This window comes from Temnothorax nylanderi, unplaced genomic scaffold (assembly GCF_030848795.1).
Source record: "Temnothorax nylanderi isolate EJ_2023f unplaced genomic scaffold, tnyl_v1.0 TNYL_tig0068_pilon, whole genome shotgun sequence".
NCBI classification, from domain to species: domain Eukaryota; kingdom Metazoa; phylum Arthropoda; class Insecta; order Hymenoptera; family Formicidae; genus Temnothorax; species Temnothorax nylanderi.
Genome location: NW_027249130.1, coordinates 524,841 through 546,976, shown reverse-complemented (window position 1 = coordinate 546,976; position 22,136 = coordinate 524,841). Strand labels below are relative to the sequence as shown.

Sequence of the window (22,136 nt, the reverse complement as noted above, 5' to 3'; positions counted from 1 at the left end):
GCATATTGTTAAATTTTTATGTGATAAATTTGAAATTATATAAATGACTCACCGAACGTGATAACTTCCGCAAGAGCTGAATCCTTTACTGCATCTTCGGCGTGCGTCGTTAATTCTGTAAGCATATTATTACATTACATATAACGATATGATATAATAAGTTAGATGCTTATCGTAAAAAAAAATACGAGCTCATTCATTGAGAATTTTAAGTTAATTTTGCTAAATAAAATTTTATATTCTTTTATAAATTTTTATGTTCTTTATTAACACGATTGCTTCTTAAATAACGATCGATGATTCGAAGGAAAGACTATGGTCCGGGCACATTCACAGCTTTATAAACTTTAGTGCGACGAAGTACTTGAGAACTAAGAATGACCAGCAGTAAGAAGTTTTATCCACAGGACACGTTTAAAACGAAGAGGAAGTGAGTTTGCGGTACGAGTGCAAACTGCGACCGCACGGCGAGGATCCTCGTAAGCGATCGCGAGACTATCGCGAGAGAAAAGGTGTTGGGAGGGTGCGCAATGCGCATTGATTTCAGATGAAAGGCGGGCGACGTCGGTGATGGTGCGTTTCCATATGTATTCCTACATTTCAAAGTGGTCGGGCCAGTCAATACCCTTCTTTATCATTTTTATGGTCGAGTAGGAGGTAGGAGGCCGTGGCGGAAACGTCCGCATATTTATCCGCCGGTGCGGTGGCAATAAAACACAGGCCTGCGCGGCATATCCGGCTATCGTGTCGGTGGTGTTTTCCCGGCGGCGTATAATATCTCGCTCAGGAATTTCGCGGCGGCAAAAAGTTTTGCGGTATATGCGCGTGTGTAAAAGCACATCTGATTCGAGTAAAAAATGAGGATGAACGGGTCGGGATCGCGGACGGGCCGCCTAGCAAACTTGATGAAACGTTGGAAGACTATTCCCGGCAGATTCATCGGCTAACTTTAGCCGCCTTCTTCGCGCGCTTCTTCGGTTCCCATCGAAGTTGTCTAACTTCGTAGTGGATGTGTTTGATAATGGCATACCTCGGAGCACCGAAGTTGCTCTACGTACTGCCGTGAAGCGACTCCGACGCGTCTATACTTTCACGTATACAAATACTTTGATAAGTAAGGAAAAATGGCGAACGCGTTTCCGATACATTCACTTGTACGTATTGTAGCGACGGACAAGCTTAACATAAGAAGAAGCGTACGTAAGTCCGTAGGAAGTTATTGGTATTAAATACGCGAAAGAAACTATCAGACGCGCGATGTTATAGTATTAACTTGAAAACTTTAGTCAGGATCTATCTAAACATCCTTCTCCATTTTTACCGGGAATGACCATATCAAAGATTTATCTACAGATAAAGATAATCCTGTACGGTGCTCTCGGAATCGACATCCAAAGACAACACTTTGACAACAGAACAACTGTCTTGTACAATATGTACGATTTCTAGTTTGCCGGATTATCAGATCGATTCTTGAATTATACGTGGTGTAGGTATTAGATTAGACGTTAATGGCGCTACATGATTTATTCAAGTCGCACTCATGACAATAAGTCTGACGATCGAGGATAATAGGATACGTTTGTCGCTATAATTATTTTGCGTTTCAAGGACAATGTCACATACACGTTTTACACATTCTTCATATGCGATAACGTTTTAATGTAAGAAAACGATTGAATCAATGAAAACTGAGGGTTACTTTTGTGAAAAGACTCGTTAAAACATTGAAATCAGAATATTTTCTTTGATTAGAAGTTTTTCAAGTTAAATAGTTGAAACCAAAAAAAGAATTATTTATGTGTATAAATTAGCCACCTTTGCAAGGACTTCGTCACGGTAGAATAAATAAAAGTATATAATATCCGTATATTATATATATATATAACCTTTCATATTATGCGATTTATAACATTTCATCTCGGTATTCCGTCTTAACTTAAATTTCACGTCGCTGTACAGTACCTATTCTTCCTTTTACACCCTCTGGGACTTCCAAGTAATCGCAAGTAGGCGGAAGTACGGATCTGGAGACGTAGAGACAGACAGACGACTAGAAAGCAAGCTATCGCAGTACAGTAATCCCAGCCGTGTTTTCTGGGTCGGTTGCATCCGGGATTGCGGTACCCAGGGCGCATTGTCTCCACGAAATACGGTCGCGGAAGGAACGAAAATTATACCCCTCTACCGTCCGAAATGCTTTATTTCCTCCGTCGGCTGGTGCATTCGCACATTTCTATTCCTCTCTTTCTCTCTCTCTCTCTCTCTCTCTCTCTCTCTCTCTCTCTCTCTCTCTCTGTCTCTTTTCGCTTCGCGCGGTCGAACGCACCGGAAAGTAACAGAGGACGTTTGCCTTCGCGGAAGTCTCGTAAAAAGACCGAAGACTTAATGTCAGAGAGAGATCGTAAAGAAGCGGCGCGATGTAAACGCAGTAGAAGAAAACGAGCGGAATGAAACGCGAGCGACATCAAAATTAGGCGGTCAAGAGAAGACGGAGGACGCGAAGCAACATATATCGGTGTTGATTCTCGTTGCGTAGAAGGTAAGCATTACGAATTAAAGGCTGCATCGTACTGCACCAGCAGCAGCAGCAGCAGCAGCAAGAGCAGTAGCAACAGCAGAAAGAAGTAAGTTTAAATAACGTAGATCAGACGAGGCACGACAGAAAGAGAAGCAGGAGGAGAAAGTCGCGTGCCACGACTCTGAGATACCCTCTCCCATCTTATCCCGATCTCAAGGCACGCGTATCCCTCTTGCTCTCTCGCTAAGTGGATATCCTTCTTCGTTTTTTCTTTTCCTTCACGTCTACACAACCTGACATCCCCCTTGCCATCCTCCGTTCTAACTCCTTTTCTTTATGCCGTTGCCTCTCATCACCCGCTACTCGATTTATTTTCCCGATCGAACCTTTGACCGGCTTCGAGCGCGGAAACCAACTTGGCTTATCGATTACTACCTATCGAGATTCGACGGAGTCGGCGGAAGAAAGTCGCGAATTAATTTCAGTTCCCGCGATATCGAGGAATCTTGTCAGGTTGAATTACGCTTGATAATTTTTGAGTCAACGCGGAGGATATTTCGTTTGCAAGTATAATTCTATGCTAAACGCTGTAATATTAAGCGCAATAATTAAAATCGCGGTTTTACCGCGGGCTGGAAGCGACCTGCAGAAGCTAAAGACGTCTCTCGGCAAACGAACGATGCAAATGACGAGGATTACATATTGCGAATTCTTAACGAGATACCCTTTGTTTCATAAATCACGAAAAACTTGGCGAATATTATTCATCGATAATATATACTATAGGTATACATCCTAAGTTCTAATTTTTTTTTTCCGGTATCGTGTGCAATAGTGTTTAATTTCGCATATCAAATGCAAAGCGAAACTGACAAGCAATATCTTATAGTCTCGTCCCTCCGCGGGATGTATTAAAGCTTTTGTTAATTATCATTAACAGATCGGCGCATCCGACCATCTGTGCATTCGTAATCGGCAACGGCATCATATCCATAATCTATGCGCGTAATGCGAGTCGAAAAGTGATTGTCGATATCAGCGTGAGAATTCCCAGCTTACGTGCATAATTAAGCACAAATATCGTCGCATAATTGATCGTGTACGTTATATTATGCAACATTATGCGGAGCACGATAACGGTGTAATTCAATGTATTCTGATTACAGCCTCTCCCTCTAACCCAGTTTCGGGATTCTGATTGCAGGCCTGATTATATTTCGCAATGCCCACACGCGCGCAGCCCGCTTTTTGACAATTGAACCGAACTAGTTACGACCGTAATCGATACATCGATGCTACAATAATAAAATACCTTGCGACTGTTTGGCAGAGTAGCAAACGTCAGGAGATACGTATCCATTTCACATGAAGCTCTCAGCGACGCGGAATATAAGCGCTAAAGGTAAAGTGCAAAAGTGTCAATATTAGTCGATGTTCATTGATGTCGTAGAAATGTTGTTTTATTATTATAAAATCTAAATTTTTGCACTTGAAACTATAGATTTTTTCTTCTTTTTATCGAAATATTTTCCTCGCTAGAACAATCAGTATTAGTTAACAAAAAGACGTGATCCAATAACACTTTATGTTAATTTGCAAAGGATCACTGCGTGATATTGTAGCCATATTGTTACTATAACAATGCAACTAAGAGATCCCATCACATAATAATTTGATACTGACAGCCTATGGTACGAAGCCCTTGTATTCTTGCCGTCAAGCAAAATAACTAACGTCAGAGTGAGTAACAATTTGAATACATCGAAACACAATGCAAACCGACGGTAAACCACCGAACGGTGAACCATGCATTTACCGGCTTTCATGGCTGTATACCGTAAGCATCACGTTATATCAGTGTATCACCCAGTCTTAAATTAGTTAAACATTAGTTTACATCAATACGATCTTTCTTTTTCGTTTCCATGCCCCATCCCCTTCGTCACCATCAATTTCGTCAAAATGCAGCTGCACGCGCGCAATCGTGAACTTGTAAGAAGTGCATCGTGCATTTTTCAGCGTTGTCGCTGCGAAATACGTCGATCCATCTGTTATATATACTTCGCAAGAACCTCGCAGCGAATCGTACACGTACGCCTGTTCCAATCTCTGCGAGACGCACAACGAAGCGCGGCGCGCGCGATCCATCCCGGCAGGCTCGTCGAAACAAACAAGCACGCGGTATACCGCGGGCGACGTCTTCGCGGGGGACGCGGGCGATGCGAGAATCTCCGCGCCGAGAGCGCGTTCTCTTTCCCCGTGGCTGGAAAGCCGTTGGCAGGCTCTTCTCTCTCGCCGACGCGCGACGAAATAAGATACTTCGTGAAAGTAATTTCGCCGAGAAAAGTAAGTTTTCGCCGAGTAATAGCTTCTGCGCCGTTTCCACCGACAGCGGCGGCACTCCACGCGACGCGAGCACGCGAGGAGGAAAGGTAGGAGGAGTCGAAGGTACGCGGAGAGCGGCCCATCTCGAAGGCAGGTCGGTTGATATTGCCGCGGAAGAGACTCTGCACTTCGGGGCATCGCCGCTGGTGAATCGAGGGCTGAGGTTAAAGATCGGAGTGTAACTTTAATCGAGGGGAAGCTTCGCTCCCACCTTTCTATCGTTGATCTCCTTCTAAGTTCACCCTCGAATATTCTTTGATGTCTTTTCTAGGGTAACTATATTGGCTTGATTATTGTACATATACGTAATATCATAATTCGTTTGAACAAGTAGCCCGTTAAACGTTACTACGAACATAACTCTGTATCAAATATTTAAGGATCATTATCTTGCATGAAATATAATTGCACACTGCTATTTTGATGTCAGTTTTATTTAACAACGTGACAGATTATCTTGTATAAAAATATAATTGTAGGTTGGTATTTCGATGTTAATTTCATTTGACAACATGACAGATCATCGACTTCGTCAACACTGATTAATGAATATTAGTTTAAAAATAATTTGTTTTTCTAATTCTCTTTCTAAAGAAAAAAAAATCGATTAAATTCAAATCAGCCGATAACATGAAAGACCCGTTCATATGCGATGGAAAACTGGTTTTTCTTGAATTGTAATTTGGATTACTGATAGAAGGATCAATTTTTCATGTCAATGACACGGTGGAAATACATACCGATACGATGATCTGTATATACGATGAGTATATACCGTAAGATTTACGCATGATACGTCACGTATACAAATACGAGCTTACATAGTCTGTCTTATCTGGATATACTTCGACGTTCCCGATGGTATCTGCGCATAATGAAACAATGTAGATTTTGAGCGATATCACCGCGCCCTATGAACCTGACTATGAGTGACCATTGATTACTGATTACTGTTTGAATACAGCGAACCATTAATTACTGCCTGAGCGTGCCCGATAATGCCCGATTGTGTGCTAAATCTGACAGCCTGCTAGGACAGAATGTTCATCCGCGCCCAAGCAGGCGTAATCTAGAGCAACCGCATCGCTATCGTCCGGCTTGGCGGAGCGTTGTTCATTTGAAACATTATCGATCCCGACACCAGTCATTTGGCCGGGCATAGAGGGACGAGTAATTAAATTAGGCAACACCGTCGCTGCTGAAAATTTCGCAAGCTCCGGACTATTTTCGTATTTAAATACACACAATGTATGATGTATGTCTATTCCAATTGCCGCGCGCGCAAAACGGCAGGGATACCCTCATGTGCTTTTTCTAACCGCTCACGGTTGGAAGTGGAACATAAACGCGAATTTTGCGATGTTGTAAAAATAAAAAGAAAAAATATATGTATATGGCAAGTTTACACATTCTCATTTTAAGCGCGGACGCGGGGGATGGGGGGGGAGGAGGAGACGGGGGAAATGTCACCGTACGCGCACTAAATTTCGCCCGAAAGGCCGTACTTTTTACTGCTTTTCTAAGCATTGTGCCGGACAGAGTTAACGTACAATAGCGCGGAACGTGCCTGCGACGTAGCAAACGCGCGTGCGGAGCAAGGTGTGCAAACCGCTGACTCATTCCACCCTTCCGCTGTCTCCCTTCACGCGCATCGTCCACGGCAGATAATAGCGTAGCACGCGAAAAGAATGGGAGTGAGAATGTATGGGTGACATGTATAAGGGTTGCCGTGCAGTCGCGCACACCCACGCACACGTACGCACATTTGGCATTTTTTGTAGTTAATTACTTCTTTATTGTCCGAAAGTATTTTTTAAAGCTTGTGTAGCAAGTCGTAAAGTGACGTAAAGCAACGACATCATATTTAGCTAGCCGTCCTAAACTGTTATATGCAACATGCAATATTGTCACGTTAGGGTGACACATTCGAAGTTGATATGTACGGTTTTGTCTACAACGCAACGAAACTCAAGGGAACAACGAAGGACTGCGACGAGAAGTTGAATGTTCGGTATATAGCCGAGACTGAGACTACGCTATTTGCCGACACCACACAGTGAATGTAACACGAAGCCGGAATTAGCGTGCTCGCTATACTCCTCGAGTCCCTGATTACGTATTCCAATCAGAGCAGCTGATGAGAATCCTCACTTTTAGCGGGAGCGGTAACATAGACGATATTAGAAACGTCCGCGGATTTGGCTGGATCTAATTTATTACGTTGATTATATCACGTGCGCGGTGCGATAATCCACGGAAACTCGTTTCTGCCGAAGGACTAATAATACAACGTTATTCGGACGACGTTTTATTGCGTACCCTACGGCCATTGCTAAATCTAGTCCAAGTTGATTTATAGTGAATAAGATGGATGCGAAGTACGAATCGCGGAGATAGTTTCGCAATATGCATATATTATTTTGCATGTAATCATTTAAAATTGATACGAACGTTCCTATCTATGTGACGTATAGTTTCACTTCAATGTATACATTTTGGATGTTATAAATAAAGATTTATGATAAAACATATTTCCGCAATAATTTTTGTCACGACAGGAAACGATAATACGTCACCACTTTTAATTGACAGTGGAAACATTCTAGATATTGCTACATATCTACATTTTGCACGAAAAAAAAGTAAATGTATACATATAAGTTATATCAAATATGATATTTAATTTAAAATAATTAAACTTACAAGGGTATGTTTGGAACTGTCTTTTACCAATTTTGATGGACTTTGGATATATTGTAAAGTAGCGAAAAATAACAGACACGTATCCTTTTTATCGGTTTCGAAGCATGTTTAGAGATTGAAACAACCTCTCGAAAGAAATTCCATATATTTGATTATGAGTGAATATCTGAAACCGTGAGGTACGTGAAAAAATGTTTCAGACGAAAGGTCACGGTATTAAGTAATTGAAGGGTGGAGGTATGTTAAAAAATATGACACGATAAAAAATATGATACTATAAATACATGATTACAGAGATTACTTAATACCGTGACCTTTCGTCTAAAACATTTTTTCACGTACCTCACGGTTTCAGAGATATTCACTCATAATCAAATATATGAAATTTCTTTCGAGAAGTTGTTTCAACCTCTCAAAATATATTTTTGCAAAAATTCAACATTAAAAAATATCTAAATACACATAATTACAGAGATCATTTAATACCGTAACCTTTTTGTCTAAAACATTTTTTTCAGATGGAATTTCTTTCGACTCTTTCGAGGGATTATTTCAATCTCTATATGCCTCGAAGCCGATAAAAAAAAATACGTGTCTGTTATTTTTCGCTACTCTACATCATATCCAAAGCCCATCAAAACCGGTGAGGGACAGTTCCAAAGGGAACGTTCCCTTGTTAGCTATACAAAAAATTTTGCTTAAGCTTCTAATTACACTTTTTTTTATTATACAACCCTTTCATTATACTTCGCGTAATTGGCACATCCGGAATTTTGGTGACCACGTATGACTCAGCATGCAGATGACTCATACGTCTCGTCTGCATCTTAACGCAACGGAAATGCGTTAAGGTACGTTAAGATCGAACAAAGAGTTTCCGGTCCATGAAAAAGCCAAGCAGAACACATTAATCCTGTAAAGTCAAGCTTCTTATTATACCGGTCTTTCTGCTAATTCTCGAAAATAAAAACAATCGATGAAAAAACTCAAGTTGTGTTTACATTTTTATTTCACACCGATTTTGTAATTAATCGCGGAGTTCAAAGATCATCAAATGATGGAGGGCAATGTGTTTTTTTTTCCCAAGGAAAAGACGAAAACGTTAAATTGCAGTCGACATAATCGATACAGTCTACGCAAACATTTTCTCAAGGTTTGGCAAACTTTTTTTTTTTCTAAAAACGTCGTATATTTTAAAAGTCGAAGATTCGTTCTAGACGTCTAAGACGTAGTGCCTCGGGTTAAAGGTATGTGTGCTAAGCAAGACGCGTGGCGCGTGCAAAGCTGGGATTTTCCTCCCGCTGGCGGGAAAAATTTTCATTCCGTGTATCCTCGTGATCGAAAGATTACCTTACGGTGGTGTGCGTATGTACCGGCAATACATCCGACAGGAACGTAAAAAGCTACAAGGTAGAGCTTCCGAAATCCTGTGCTTGGGCTGGAGCGTAACTCCTAAGGTTGGATCTCGCATATCGCGTGGCCGTACGTTACGACGCAATAAACCCCCATCCTGGGAATCATGCCAGACATCTTCGAGATTAACCTCCTCCCTGGGCCCACCCCCATTCTCTCGACAGTTTCGTTCACCCTTTATGTCGGTACCACCGACGGTTGTTCGGTCCGTCTCGTAATCTCGAACTCACTTAGCGGTCGGCACGCCACCGACTTTCCCAGCCGGCCAGTTTTTACGCTTATACCAGCCGGCTGCAGACTGCCCCCCGATCGTGTCGGGATTTATCACGCAATGGATTCCGGTTGCAAGGTGTAAACGGTCCTCCTTAAATCGGCTCTCGGAGAACGAACGAGATGACCAGGCTATACCGGGAGGTGTCGTAAAACCTGAAGCTATCGCGTTGCGCGCGCGTGTCCACGTAAGCTGATTATGTTTCGCCTTTATATTGCGAGAGTCACGCTGTGCGCAATATTTTTCGAACAGCGAGGCCTAGCTCCAATTGCCGGTGAACTTTTTTTTTCAGCGCGCGAACTTATTTCCGGCGCCGGTAACTACCGACAATTTCACCCGTGTCCTCGTACAACGGCAGTGGTAAAAACTAAAGCAAACTTTGAGGACTATCCTCGTGAAACGGCGGCTCGCAACACGTACTGTATTTTAGTATCGCTTTCATTTCCAGTAAATTGCAGCATTGGGAAATAAGGTAAAAGCGTTGTTCCCATGGGTGATGCTTGCTCAAAAAGGAATACAACGCGGTGATCAATCTTCATAACACGCAGTAACTCCAGCGCGCATTTCGGAAAATAACGCGAATACTCGAACGAACCATTACCCAGATTCGGGTAAAACGAATGTGATATCGCGTTCGAGGAGCGCAAAATTGAATGATAATTTCGGGAAAAGCAAGAGAGAAAGGGAGGGGAAGAAAGTGTGAGAAAAAGACAAAACGGTCGAGTATAAACCGTGGCATGATGTTATAGGATCGTAAATCACTCTCTTAACGAAAGTCTTTGTTGTAATTTATGCGGAGGGAGCCGGTAAATCATTTCGCGAACCAATGGGGCAATTTATAACAATTAAGCCCACGGCTGGCGTGGGTGCTGCGTGCCGGAAAAGGGACGATATCCTTGCAGTGAAAAGGATCCTGAGACTGGCTCCGGTCGTAAGAGCAATAATAAGTCTTAATAAACAGCAGTTGCGGCGCGCGCTTTGAGAAGCTCCGAATCGTTTTATCTTCAACATTTTTTAATTTTGCATTATTTTTTTTTCAATACCCTGATAATCGGAGCTCAGTTGTGCTTGAGTGATATATAATTAAATTTCAATCTTCTCATCAATCTTGTTAATTTTGCTCCAGTAGACGGCATAATAAATAAGTTGAATTATTATCTAATTATAAATCTATCAAGTATATGATATATAACTGCTTCGTTAATGTCAGTCGCTAAATTATTATTGCTTAATTCTAACTGATAATGCGAAATCAAAATCAGTTATGGTAGATACAAATTTTTCGTGGATACATTAAGCCAGGATCCCTCGAGATTGTAAAGATAGCTTGACGTATGTATGCAGAAACTGGGGAAGAAGTTATTTCTAGCGCGCAAATGATAAATTATACCATAGCTGGGACTGCGCGTTTCTACGTTCACCAATTTCGAAGGCAACATAAGAGAGAGAGCGAGAGAGAGAGAGAGAGAGCCGTGAAGGTCGACGCAGGAAACAGTACATTTGAGAATAAGCTTCCACTGAATTTTCCGAACGCATCTGAACACGGGAGCGTCCAGATTTATCGGCGCGCAACGAGGGGAAAGGTAGCTAATGGAAATGTAAATCGGCCTTAGTGACTCGTTTGCATCGTAGGCGGAAATGCACGGACGGAGGAAGTGCATCGGCGTGCGTGAGTGCGCGAATCAGAGAGTGAAAATAAATGTCGGGAGGATTCGATTGCGGCGCCAAGTGAGGAATGGTTTGTGTAGCAGTTACAACGTCGTTTCGCTAGGATAGCTTTCCGACGATCGCCAAATGAAAGAGCCCCGGGTGTACTTGCGGCGTTGGAAACCGCGCATTGAGCTTTTACGTGCGAACATACGAGTATAAATATCTATTGAAAGCGCGATTTCGTTTTAGTTTCGGCGAATTAGCATCTTAATTGCGCAATAAATGGTATTTTCGTGTACATTCGTAAAAAATTTGCCCTTTTAAAAAGAAAAACAAGTATCACATATTAATATTTATAACAAAATATCTTGAGATATTTATAACGGTATGATTTTTAACTCCTTTACAAATTTCATACAAACTGATAAACATTTTGCAAAAGACATTTTATAAATGCTTATTTACGATTGCCAAAAGAATAGAAGACTTTCTTAGTATATTTCTTGGCAGAATTGATCCGGTCTATTTATTTTAGAACGGAAAATGGTAGAGGTAGCCTTAGCGATCTCGGTGGTCGCGTCAATGGAAGGATCAAGGAGTCGCTCGTTTGTCAAATACTTATCTTCGGCATTGCTATAAAAGGACCAGTGAAGTTCTTCAAGAGTACACGGATGATTCGAGTACCATCGTTTCCATTAACCGACACTCTCGTGTCGTCGTTAGACGGACTTCATTCACGAGGCTCTCGAAATCTTGAATTAACGAGAAACTCTCATCGTGATCTGAGCTAGCACGAAGGACTCAGATTGGTAAAAAGAAGACAGAGAGAATAAGAGAAGGAGCTATTTGAGTCAGTTAGGTTAGGTTAAAGAAATAATCGGATAACAATTTTTGAAAACAAAAAGTCAGAGCCAAAAAACTCGAAAAAACCAAAAAGCTCCATGACCCAAAAAGCTCCTCTTTACCCTGAAAATTGAAAAGCCCCTCTTTGTCATGAAAATTTTTTATCCGTTTTTTTTTTAAACTGACTCCAAAAGCCCCGCTTTATCCTATTATCTCTTTATCCTATTATCTATTATCTCATTTCCAGTCCAGTTTTGATTTCCAGTTTTATTATTTACATGTTATTCACATACTCAATTATCAAATTAGTATTTAATAATATTTAATATTTAATATTTAATATAATGATAATTAATATTTAATAAATCAAAGATTGTAACTTACAAATAAAGTTTATATTGCCAAATTTATCGAATTTATTTTATCCTGAAAACTTTTCATCCTAAACAATTTCGGTAGACGAAAGATATATAGCGTAATTGCTCCTATTCGCGATCTGACATTGCCCGAAATAAAACGTTCACGATTCTTCCTGTACTATTTGTTTTTACGCGTACACTTTAACCAGCCTTTACGGCGCGGCGCTTTTCGCTCGAGCCGCAAAATTGCGAGAGTAACGAGCTAGCTCAGCGCAGCATAAAGTTCTGAAGCGTCGAGGCGGAATAAAGTAATAACTGTAATTGATCTGATAAGTTATTACGCTGACCGACCAGCGGACGCCGCGCCGCACACAAAACCGCCGCGCTTACCCCCTTTGTTGCGCCCATGCGTGTAAATGCGCGACGAACAGAACGGCTGCAAAAACCACCCCCTACGATGCTCACCCTCCGCGAGGGAGTGCACGCTGCAGATTATTATGCAATAACGCTGCCGCGCTCTTTTCGTTCCTCGGGTATCGGCTCGTAAAATCGTTAACGAGCATTCTTCCGGCCACTTCGCTTCTTATCGAACCGCCGGCATTTTACCTATCTATCCGCAGCACAACAGTCGGGGGGCAGAGTGCCTGGAAGAAAATTAGGAACACTTCGCCGTGAGACGCGAATATCGATATTCTTTGGTGCGAAAAAGCGCGGGGTGCTATTAGTCGACTCGGAGCACGTCGGAAATTCGCGCCACCGATGTATACCTGTCAAGCTCTTCCGCGACGACTGTGATTTATTAATATCCGATTTCTCCAGTGACAATTACATTGTGAGCAACCAAACTAAGTATCCCAGATAAATCGAGAGAGAGCTCAACACAAGATTGAAGACAAGTATATATTACATAAAAATTTGAAAATGGTTAAATAGAACAAATCGTTTCGAAAGAGATGAAAAGTTGACATTTTATTTGTATATAGCGGTTTCTGAAGTTAAAAATTTCAAAATTCCTGAACTTTTTCATGAATAAATTTTGCGAGTATAGCAAAATGTATGGATCCCCAGCACATTTAATTTTCGGAACGTAGTTTGTCGAAATGTAGATACAATCTAAAGCGTGGTACGGCAATGCTTCACTGTAAAGCGGCAGTTATTGTCCTGGGGCAAATTTGAAAATTTCGTTGCGTTACCTGCAACGAACGATACTCCCATTAAGGTATTCCCGCCTGCAGCTACCCTATCTGTGCGGCGTACACTGCCGTACACACATAAATCCCCGTTCGATCGACGTTACCTTTAGCTCAATTAGATATCCGCAAATCCATCGTTTTGCGCCGGTGCGCGTTGGTCGTTGTACGGTTTTGCGCAATCTGCGGTGAAACGCGAAATAACACCCGAAAGCTCGACCATGATGGTTGCTGGTTGCATTATATTATGCGCTAATTGCTCCGAAGTTTTCGGTACACCACAAGGCACATGTAATTTTCTTTCGCGCAGTTTTCGTGTAAAAAAAAGATCGACTGTATTTTATTAAAAAATGGCGAAATCTTCATTGCATGAAGTGTGATAAAAAAATTTTTTATTTTTCATGAAGCAAATTTTCAATTTTCATTAAGCGAGTAGTTATTACGTTATTTTGGCAGCCGTGTAATTGTCCATTGCCAGCAATATTTAAATAATATTCTACTTGTATCTTGTTCAACTTTGAAAAAAGTAAAGATAAATGTAATTATGTTGAATAAATGTACTACTATTCGTGATTCTTTTATAAATTTACATAAAAAAGATCAAATTTTCATTGTGTGTGTCTCACGAATTTATCCAATTATTACGTAGATTTTATGAAACGAAATGGATCTATAATAACGTGATTAATATCTACTAGTCAGAAGATGCTGTCGTTACCGGTTTCCCTACGGTCGTTCATAAGAAGAGATTAGTGCGACGAGGAATCTCAATCAGGCGCAGCCAGCCTGCTAGGAAAGTTTCTTGAATCGCGTCCACTTATTCATGCTCGGAGCAAGATAGAACTTAGGTAAGAAAGAGGTTAAAGGATGAAGGGATGAGTATTCAAGGCTGCATCATGAAGCAATGGCGCCACTGGAATACTCAACATTAGGATAAAAGACGAATAATCTTTGACCTATATTACGCAAAAGAAGAAAAGAAGATGTGATAACGTAGAGATTTTCGTCACTTTTTATGACTGCCAATATGTATTATACATAAACATATCTTTATTCATACATGCAAATTTAGAATTTGTTAGCAAACGATCATACAATAAATTTTATAATACCTTTATAATATTGTTACCTTAATTATTATAGTTCCAAAAAATTGTGGCAAAATAAATAAAAAATATGAAAAGATTCGTTACAGTGATTTAATTATAAGAATGCTGATTAGCAGCGAAAAATTAAATCAATTATCGATTTAAGTATGTGGATTTACTGTTCCAACAAATAAAAGCTGTGTTTCAAGACCGACAAATAATTACTTGACGCGCAGTTCACTGAGTTGGAATAAGTAGGTATACAAAAATTCACACAGAAATATTATTTTCGACACTGCACCCTGTTATAGCTCTAAGTCCCCTTTTCATTAAGTGATTTATTAATCATTAATCGACCCTCTTTGTATTTAAAAAATATGAAAGTAGATGTTGACTCTATTTTATGTTTTAATTACGATACAGTTTTATTTAATAAGTTTAATAATGCATAACTAATTGCTATTCGCTAAGCAGTCTATTAACTAACTAACTTTTAGCGGACACAATATAAAGTAAAAACAAAGAAGAATCTCGAGGGGTACTTCTTCCTTGTTCGTTTTTATTGCATAAAACTTTCTGTTTAACTTGCGCCGGATTGAACGGCGACGACACAAGAAGGTTAAAGTGAGTTAATCTGCCCCATGGAGACAAACGTTTACTTTGGCACGTTAGTTTGGGGTCATTCATCTTGACTAAGAATGAATAAATTTATAAACTCCCTCCACAACGCGGAACCTCGGATATGCTTGTGTAAGTATGTAATTTCAAACGCGGTGGTGGACGACTATCGGTTTCTCGCGATCGTTCTCAAGCAGGAATTAACGCGATGAAGAATCTCAATCAGCGGTGAGCCGTCCAATGAAGAACTTTCCTGAATCGCCTCCACTTATTCACGTCCGCTGGATGAGAAAGAACGGGAGATAGATAGGCAAATGGAAGGAAACGAACTTGGGGGAGGGAGAGGTACCGTTGAAGCAATGAGGCCAGCTGCGCTGGCAGTGAAACGCCGCGCGAATAAAGTGACTATTCTGAATATCCGAACGAAGTGGACTTTATGAAAACAATACGCGCTAAATATCGCGCGAAACTTGTAGAAAATCGTTCGACAATCGACAATTAACTCTTAGTAAATCCTTCCACACTTTTTTTTTTCGCGAAAATTTATTTTCGCTTATAAAAGTGAACGAGGTAAAGAGAATGATTGTTGCATCTGTATCCAGTGAAAATATTCCGCGATATTAGATTATATTAGAACGAGAAGAGAGCAGGTCCGACTGTCTAATATGTGAGAAAGAAGATATACGTGAACCCCACGGAACATCGGGATATGAGTTTGTGGATAGGCGGAGCACAAACGAGAACGTAGTATGGGAAGCGAGTGTGGAGAACTCGTGCCGAAGTTCGCGAAATTGTCGTTCGTCCCTCGTGATTTTCCGAAACGTGGTCCGGATGGTATCAGTAAAATATACACGCGTATGAGAGTGCGCACGTAGACGTCGGCATCCCATGTGCCTCCTCTCTTCGGTGCCTGCTCCCAAGATCCTATAGACTTCCCTCTATCGCCCTTCGTTCTCTAAATCCTTCCTTGTCTGACAAACTTATGTCTTCAATAGCGGGTCTGTAAATAAATCTACGGATCTTCCCGGGGAGGTTTTACGGGCTCTTGGGAGTATAAAGGGAGAAATTGAGAGAAATCGACGCCGCGACGGTGTATCGCGCGCGTATCGATAAAGTAATTACCGCGGGCGGAGCTTTCATTACGACGCGGCGGCTATCGATATCTCGTGTTTAAAGACGGACAGGCCGAAACCTGACCCCCTGACTGAGAACCCTCTTGAGGGAATCTCGCCGCTCTCTTTACGGAAAGCCGAGCAGCATTGTGCCCGCGTTAATGAAAACATTCTTGCGGTGTTCGCGACAGCTCGCGCACGAGCAAAATTAATACACACGTTTATTCGAATGAAATTTACAACAGCGATGGAAAAGCGATCGCCTTAATCTAATGCGCGCGTAATGACATGGTAATGTCAAGAGTTTCCGATCCTCAACTTTGAAGCGCTGAACTTAACACGAAACGCAGACCGAAAATTATGCAAGTTTCTATCCTCAGATTAGGAATTCGCGATGTATCTAATGGCGTTATTAGGGTCGTTGCTAGGAAGTGGTGCGCTTCTCGAGAGTAGTTGATCCCAAGGTAGTACTAAATTTCTAGCTTATAATGCGAGCTAACTGAAGTATGAGGGGAAAACGGGGTAACGTTGTTGCACTTCCACGTGTTTCTCTGTATTCGTCCCCCTCGTTTCCACGCCGCGCAGCGCCGCGCCTGTAGCAGCATCTTCCCGCCCTATTTTCCTTTTCTCTCTCTATCTCGACGAATATATGTAGACCTATGGGAATGACCTTTGTCTAACACGCAAACAAATACAATGCCTAAAGCGTGTATTGCATTCTGCATGCGCAAAAGCGTCATAACATTTCCACGGCGTTCCGCCTCTCGTATACAAACACTAATTAGAATTTCCTCCGTTCTATGAAATTCCGACTTATGGATATGACTACAAAGATTTAATTAACCTGTCACGTGATATCGGGCCGTTAAATGCGAAATGCACCAAATCATCAAAGTAATCCAGCGCATTTTGTACGTTTCGCGCAAACGCGCTATTGTGACTAACACTAATTATCTCGAACGTGAATATAAGCCAAAAAAGGAATCAAATTATAAACTCGTTGCTAAGTGATATTTTGCACGACTAATTCATAGCGGATTCTCAAAATTGCGTTCGGTTTTTACGATGCAAGAAACACCAGAATATAAAACTCTCCGATATCCGCGTACAATCAATTATAATCGTCACATTCGACGAATCAAGAAACTATATTCCGCGTAACATGCACGCCACGGTTATAGAGACTCGAATCATCGACCAAGTTCATCCAATAATCGGTCGACCGCCGCACTACAAAGTGCACGAGGAACATAACGAGAATCCGGTAAAGCTGGTATGAGCATGGTCGGCATGGTCCAATGTAACAGGTTCATTTCAGCTTCGTGCGACCGGTAAATGGGGCAGACTCATTCCGCGCAGAAGTCGATCGGACGTACACCGCGATAAGGAGCGAAGGGGAAAGAAGAGGGGCGCGGACGGCTTACGAGTGAAGAGTACCAAATGGGAACTTGCGAATAGAATGGAAAAACCCTTAACATCGTCGCTACGACGATTAATAATGATTGTAGCAAAGATGACGTATTATTTTGGAAATGGACTTTCGTACGGGCGCAGCGGACCGACGTAAATACACGGTCATCTGTTAAATCGAAACTTTCTCAGCGGGATATGTCCAAGGAACCGGAAACTTGCCATCCGCCCTTCGCCATTCTACTTAGCTGTGTTGCTCTCGGTTAGATCCGGCCGCCCGGGCTCTCACAAATGCCGACCCAGTCACTCAACTACGAGCGGGAGGGAGGAAGACAAGCGACAGTGGAAAGAGGAAGTTAAAGGGCCGACTGTCAGACGGTTTCCTCGAGTCATAACGCCCGTTTGCTTCTCGCGACGAGAAGCTGCGCGCTTCTTCTACTGCGGAAGAGAGGCTCACGGAGAGGAATAACTGTTCGTAATAATGCAAAATAGCTTCGTGACTGCCGTCTGACTCTCAGGGTAAGAGCTTCGAATATTACGCCCCGGTTGTACTTAGTCCGATCTATCGTCTTATGAATTCATGCAGATGCCATTTTTATTACGCGAAACATATTCCGTGGTATCTCACTGCGAGCCATACCGGAGACGCTATTTGTTTATTTGCCGGTGCATTAAAATGATCAAAGTGCGCTTCGAGACATAAAGATGCTAGTTTAGTACCAATAATGTTGAAACGTTCAAAAGTAATGGATCGTACAACAGCATAATAGAATAGAAAGATCGCTAGGCAAAATTATTATCGTTTTACACTCGCGTTTGCATTGATAATAGAGCTACCTTATATTAACCACTTATATTAACAATTGAGTAATGGTAGGTTTTTAGATGTACGTAGATTTTGTACGTAGTATTTAATAATTTCATTCCTGAGCAGCACACTGTAAAGCACTAACAACTTTGTTACTTGATATGATCTTTTTACTTCCAATTTTGCTTCTGACATTTACGTTGCAAGATACGTTAGATCTTTGCTAAACGAATTAACGCTGTTGCACGAGTCTGATCTCTTCACGCTGTGTGAACGTCAAAGAGGGTAAAAACGTAGTCAGAGATAGTATTACTGAACACGTTAACTGCATAATTAAGCGGTATATAAAAAGGGAAGCCAGAAATAACTATCTGTCCAACACTTTTGTCGAACACCCTTTCAGAAAGGTCGCAATTAGCAATAAAGTACGAGCTCATCGAGGACCGAGCGTGTGTGTGTGAGTGTGGATTAGGTGACATTGTAGCGTCAAGTATATAGTTAGCTCGACTTATCGTGATGTACATACTCATTAAACTGCTCGTACGGTCGCAGCATCAATGTCGTGGCGTTTGTCTCGTCCCGTTATCTTCGTCTCTGTGGAACTTGTCTCCCATTTTCACGTGCTTCCTTCAGTAAACCACCATTGTATAACTTGGCGTTTACACTTTTGATGTGCTATATCGATGTATACCGTATCGCAGTTCATTTACACACAACCCGCATAGTCATTAAGCTCTTCTACGTCACTCACTTCTGCTTTAACACTTAACAAACATTGTTATGTTTTAGGGTGTGCATGCGTATGAATTAAAGATATATTATTTAACAGTAAACTGCTTTCAATATATATAACAAACTGTGTGCTCAATATTTATTTTCTCAAACTTGTACCCGCAAACACTATCCCTAAAGGGCGTTGACTTGCATTAAGTTTTATCTTGCACCTAACACTTCCTTTGTTCGCAATTGTTTTTAAATCTCTTTTTTTTTAATTTGTTACATTAGGCAATGTGCAGAGACATAAAACTGAATTATCGATGACCGAAGTAACATGGCCTCTGCACATGCGACTATAATTTGTCGGGAATATGGGGGATATCGTGTACACAAGCGAAAAATGCCCGATCGCAGCTCGTACGTATCGATTGCAATGTCACTCGTGGGAATCGTCGAGGATAAACTCGCGAATAGCACGGCACGGCGCGGCGCATCCGTTTCGTTTACCCTCTCATCTCCCGGTCGCTATTTTCTCTCCTTCCTCGGAAGATGTGTCGGCACGAAAATGCTGATGTTTCGGCTATCTATGATAGGCGATCATGATTTCCTAGCCGCGCCACGTTTAATGTCAAAGACAAAATACCTAATATTCTCGCCGGAGCACGGAAGTGGAATTTCTTGCTCGCGTGGAAGGAAACCGCTAAACCTCGTGTACTCAATAGTAGCTTAAGGCGCCTGCCTAGGTAACCTTATCGTACCTCGAGGTTCACCAGCGAAGCGTGAAATTTAAACCCACCTCAGCTACCGCATAATCAACATTGTAAAATCAATGGGTTGTTCCAAAAACTGCATTGTGATCAATAGACAGAATAATTCAAAGTTAACGCTTTTCCTAGTTACGTCGGTTGAATCTCTCTCTTCTCTTTCTCTCTCTTCTCTCTCTCTCTCTCTCTCTCTCTCTCTCTCTCTCTCTCTCTCTCTCTCTCTCTCTCTCATTACATCACTAATTGTACGACGATTTTTTAAATTATTTAACACGTAGTAAGGATAATTACATTTTTAATACATGTCGTTAATAGCTTACCATTATCTCGCTGTGAGTGTTGGTGAGTGTTATAATTATTATTAAATATATATTGACTTGCAAATTAATTTATGTAGTCAGCCAAAGAGGTTTCGGATATAGAACATGATCGTGCATTAATTAGAAACTTTCCATTAGATCATCAAAATTCTCGTTGTGGGAGGTAATTATGAATAGATTTCAGCGCTTTGTGTAATCCGGCGAATGCGCGTCTAAGCGAATTTATTAGAAAGTACTTTAGATAAATTAAATATTATTATGCACAAGAGAATTGATTACGAACTGCTCGAATTCATAAGCACCTGGGAATATTACAAACTACCGCGCCGCGGTTAAAACTGTACACGTGTAAATTCCTCGAAATGACAATTGAATCGGCTGCAAGTAATCATACGGCATTTTATACTTTTCATTTTCTTTCTTTCTCGGCTTATTGCTGCTTATAATGAGAATATGCTAAGGCTAAGCGCAAAGAAAGAAAAAGGACATAGTTTTATTACTTTTCTGGAACAAAATTGCACAAGCCGCGCGGACTACACATCGCGAAACCCATTGGCTGAAAGTAGAAACAGAGTTAACTAGTCGGCCATAAAGTTCCGTGCCTCGCACGTAATACGCTTCACCTCGTGGCTTCTGACAGCTCTTTTCATCGAGCAAATTCCGACACTTGGACGTCTCTCTTTCGCATGATTTGTTACGATCATGATTTTTCTCATTACGAATATTAAACGCTTTCAGAAATGACGTAAAGCGCGCGAAATGGACGTGAATTATGATTATCTTTCATTAATTCTTGGGTAAACCAATATTTAACAAAATATTTTTAAAAATATTTTGTTTCTCATCTATAAAAAATTAAACAGTTGTTTTTATATTTACCGATTTTCTGTGTTTAACGACATAGTATTGTGACGAGCGATGCGAATTCCGACGATCTCGTAATGCAATATTACATCATAACCAGTAAGCATCCAAATTTAGTGAAATATTATTACAAGCCAAATGGAGATTAGCTCGAACGAGAGTGGATACTGAGGTCGTCGCTTGAGAGTAATTCGAGAAATGAAGCTATAAGATTCCCACGTGTGGAATAATAGGAACCCTCGACCGGAGTTGCCTTCACGAAGCCGTTTATCAGTGGTTAAGGGTTAACTAATCCGTCGTAAAGTTCCACACCCGCGCATGACCTGGCTTCCATAATTCACGAGAAGATGAGATCTGACTTTGGTCAGATCTGCGTTAGTAGCATTTCATGCATGATATAATTTAATGTGACTGCAACATTACTGCTGATTACGTACGTCATATATTATACAGCTATTATGTTCCGCGTAATTCTTGATTTTCACAACAAATGTAATATTCCACCGTCAAGTTGATAATGTGAGACAATATTATAATAACGTTCATATTCTATTACATATTGCTTTATTTTTACTTCCAATAAAATCACCATAAAGGGCGAAATAAATCCAGATGGAAAGCGAAAATATAAAGTGACTTTCTCACAATGCGATATATTTGCAACGTTTGAAAAATCCGTTTTCGTTTTTATAAAGGACCTTTTTTCATTTTTATAACGCAATATCCTTAAAACATTTTACCGCAGGTACAATACCGATCGGAACGGTCCGTTATTGACCTATCGATAAATCATGAGAGCTCCTCAAGGGACTTTAAGAACCGAAATAGTTTGTTCAGCGAACTCTGATCCGCTGTAATACATCAAACATTATCCCACGAGAAGCTCCGGCGTTTCTTCGATATGAGGAGTTCCTCCTTTCATCTTCGGATTTATTAAATCTTATCTCTCGAAAGATGCCAATACGAAGCCTACGACTTTGACCCAAAGTGCATTAAAATTTTATTGTGTGGTAAACTAAAGGGAGATAAACAACGTAATACGTTTAAAAAAAACACATTATGATATAATATCATTTACGATATACATATACTTCTTTGAC

General features: G+C 41.0%; 1 protein-coding gene across 1 annotated transcript in view; it reads right to left on the bottom strand.

Annotated features, from left to right (window-relative positions):
• Positions 1–22,136, bottom strand: part of Ddr (discoidin domain-containing receptor 2) — a 182,987-nt gene that overhangs the window by 135,265 nt on the left and 25,586 nt on the right. The window contains exon 2 of the mRNA XM_071708469.1: positions 53–115. The gene's annotated coding sequence lies outside the window, so the exon portion shown is untranslated. The remainder of the gene's footprint in view (positions 1–52; positions 116–22,136) is intronic.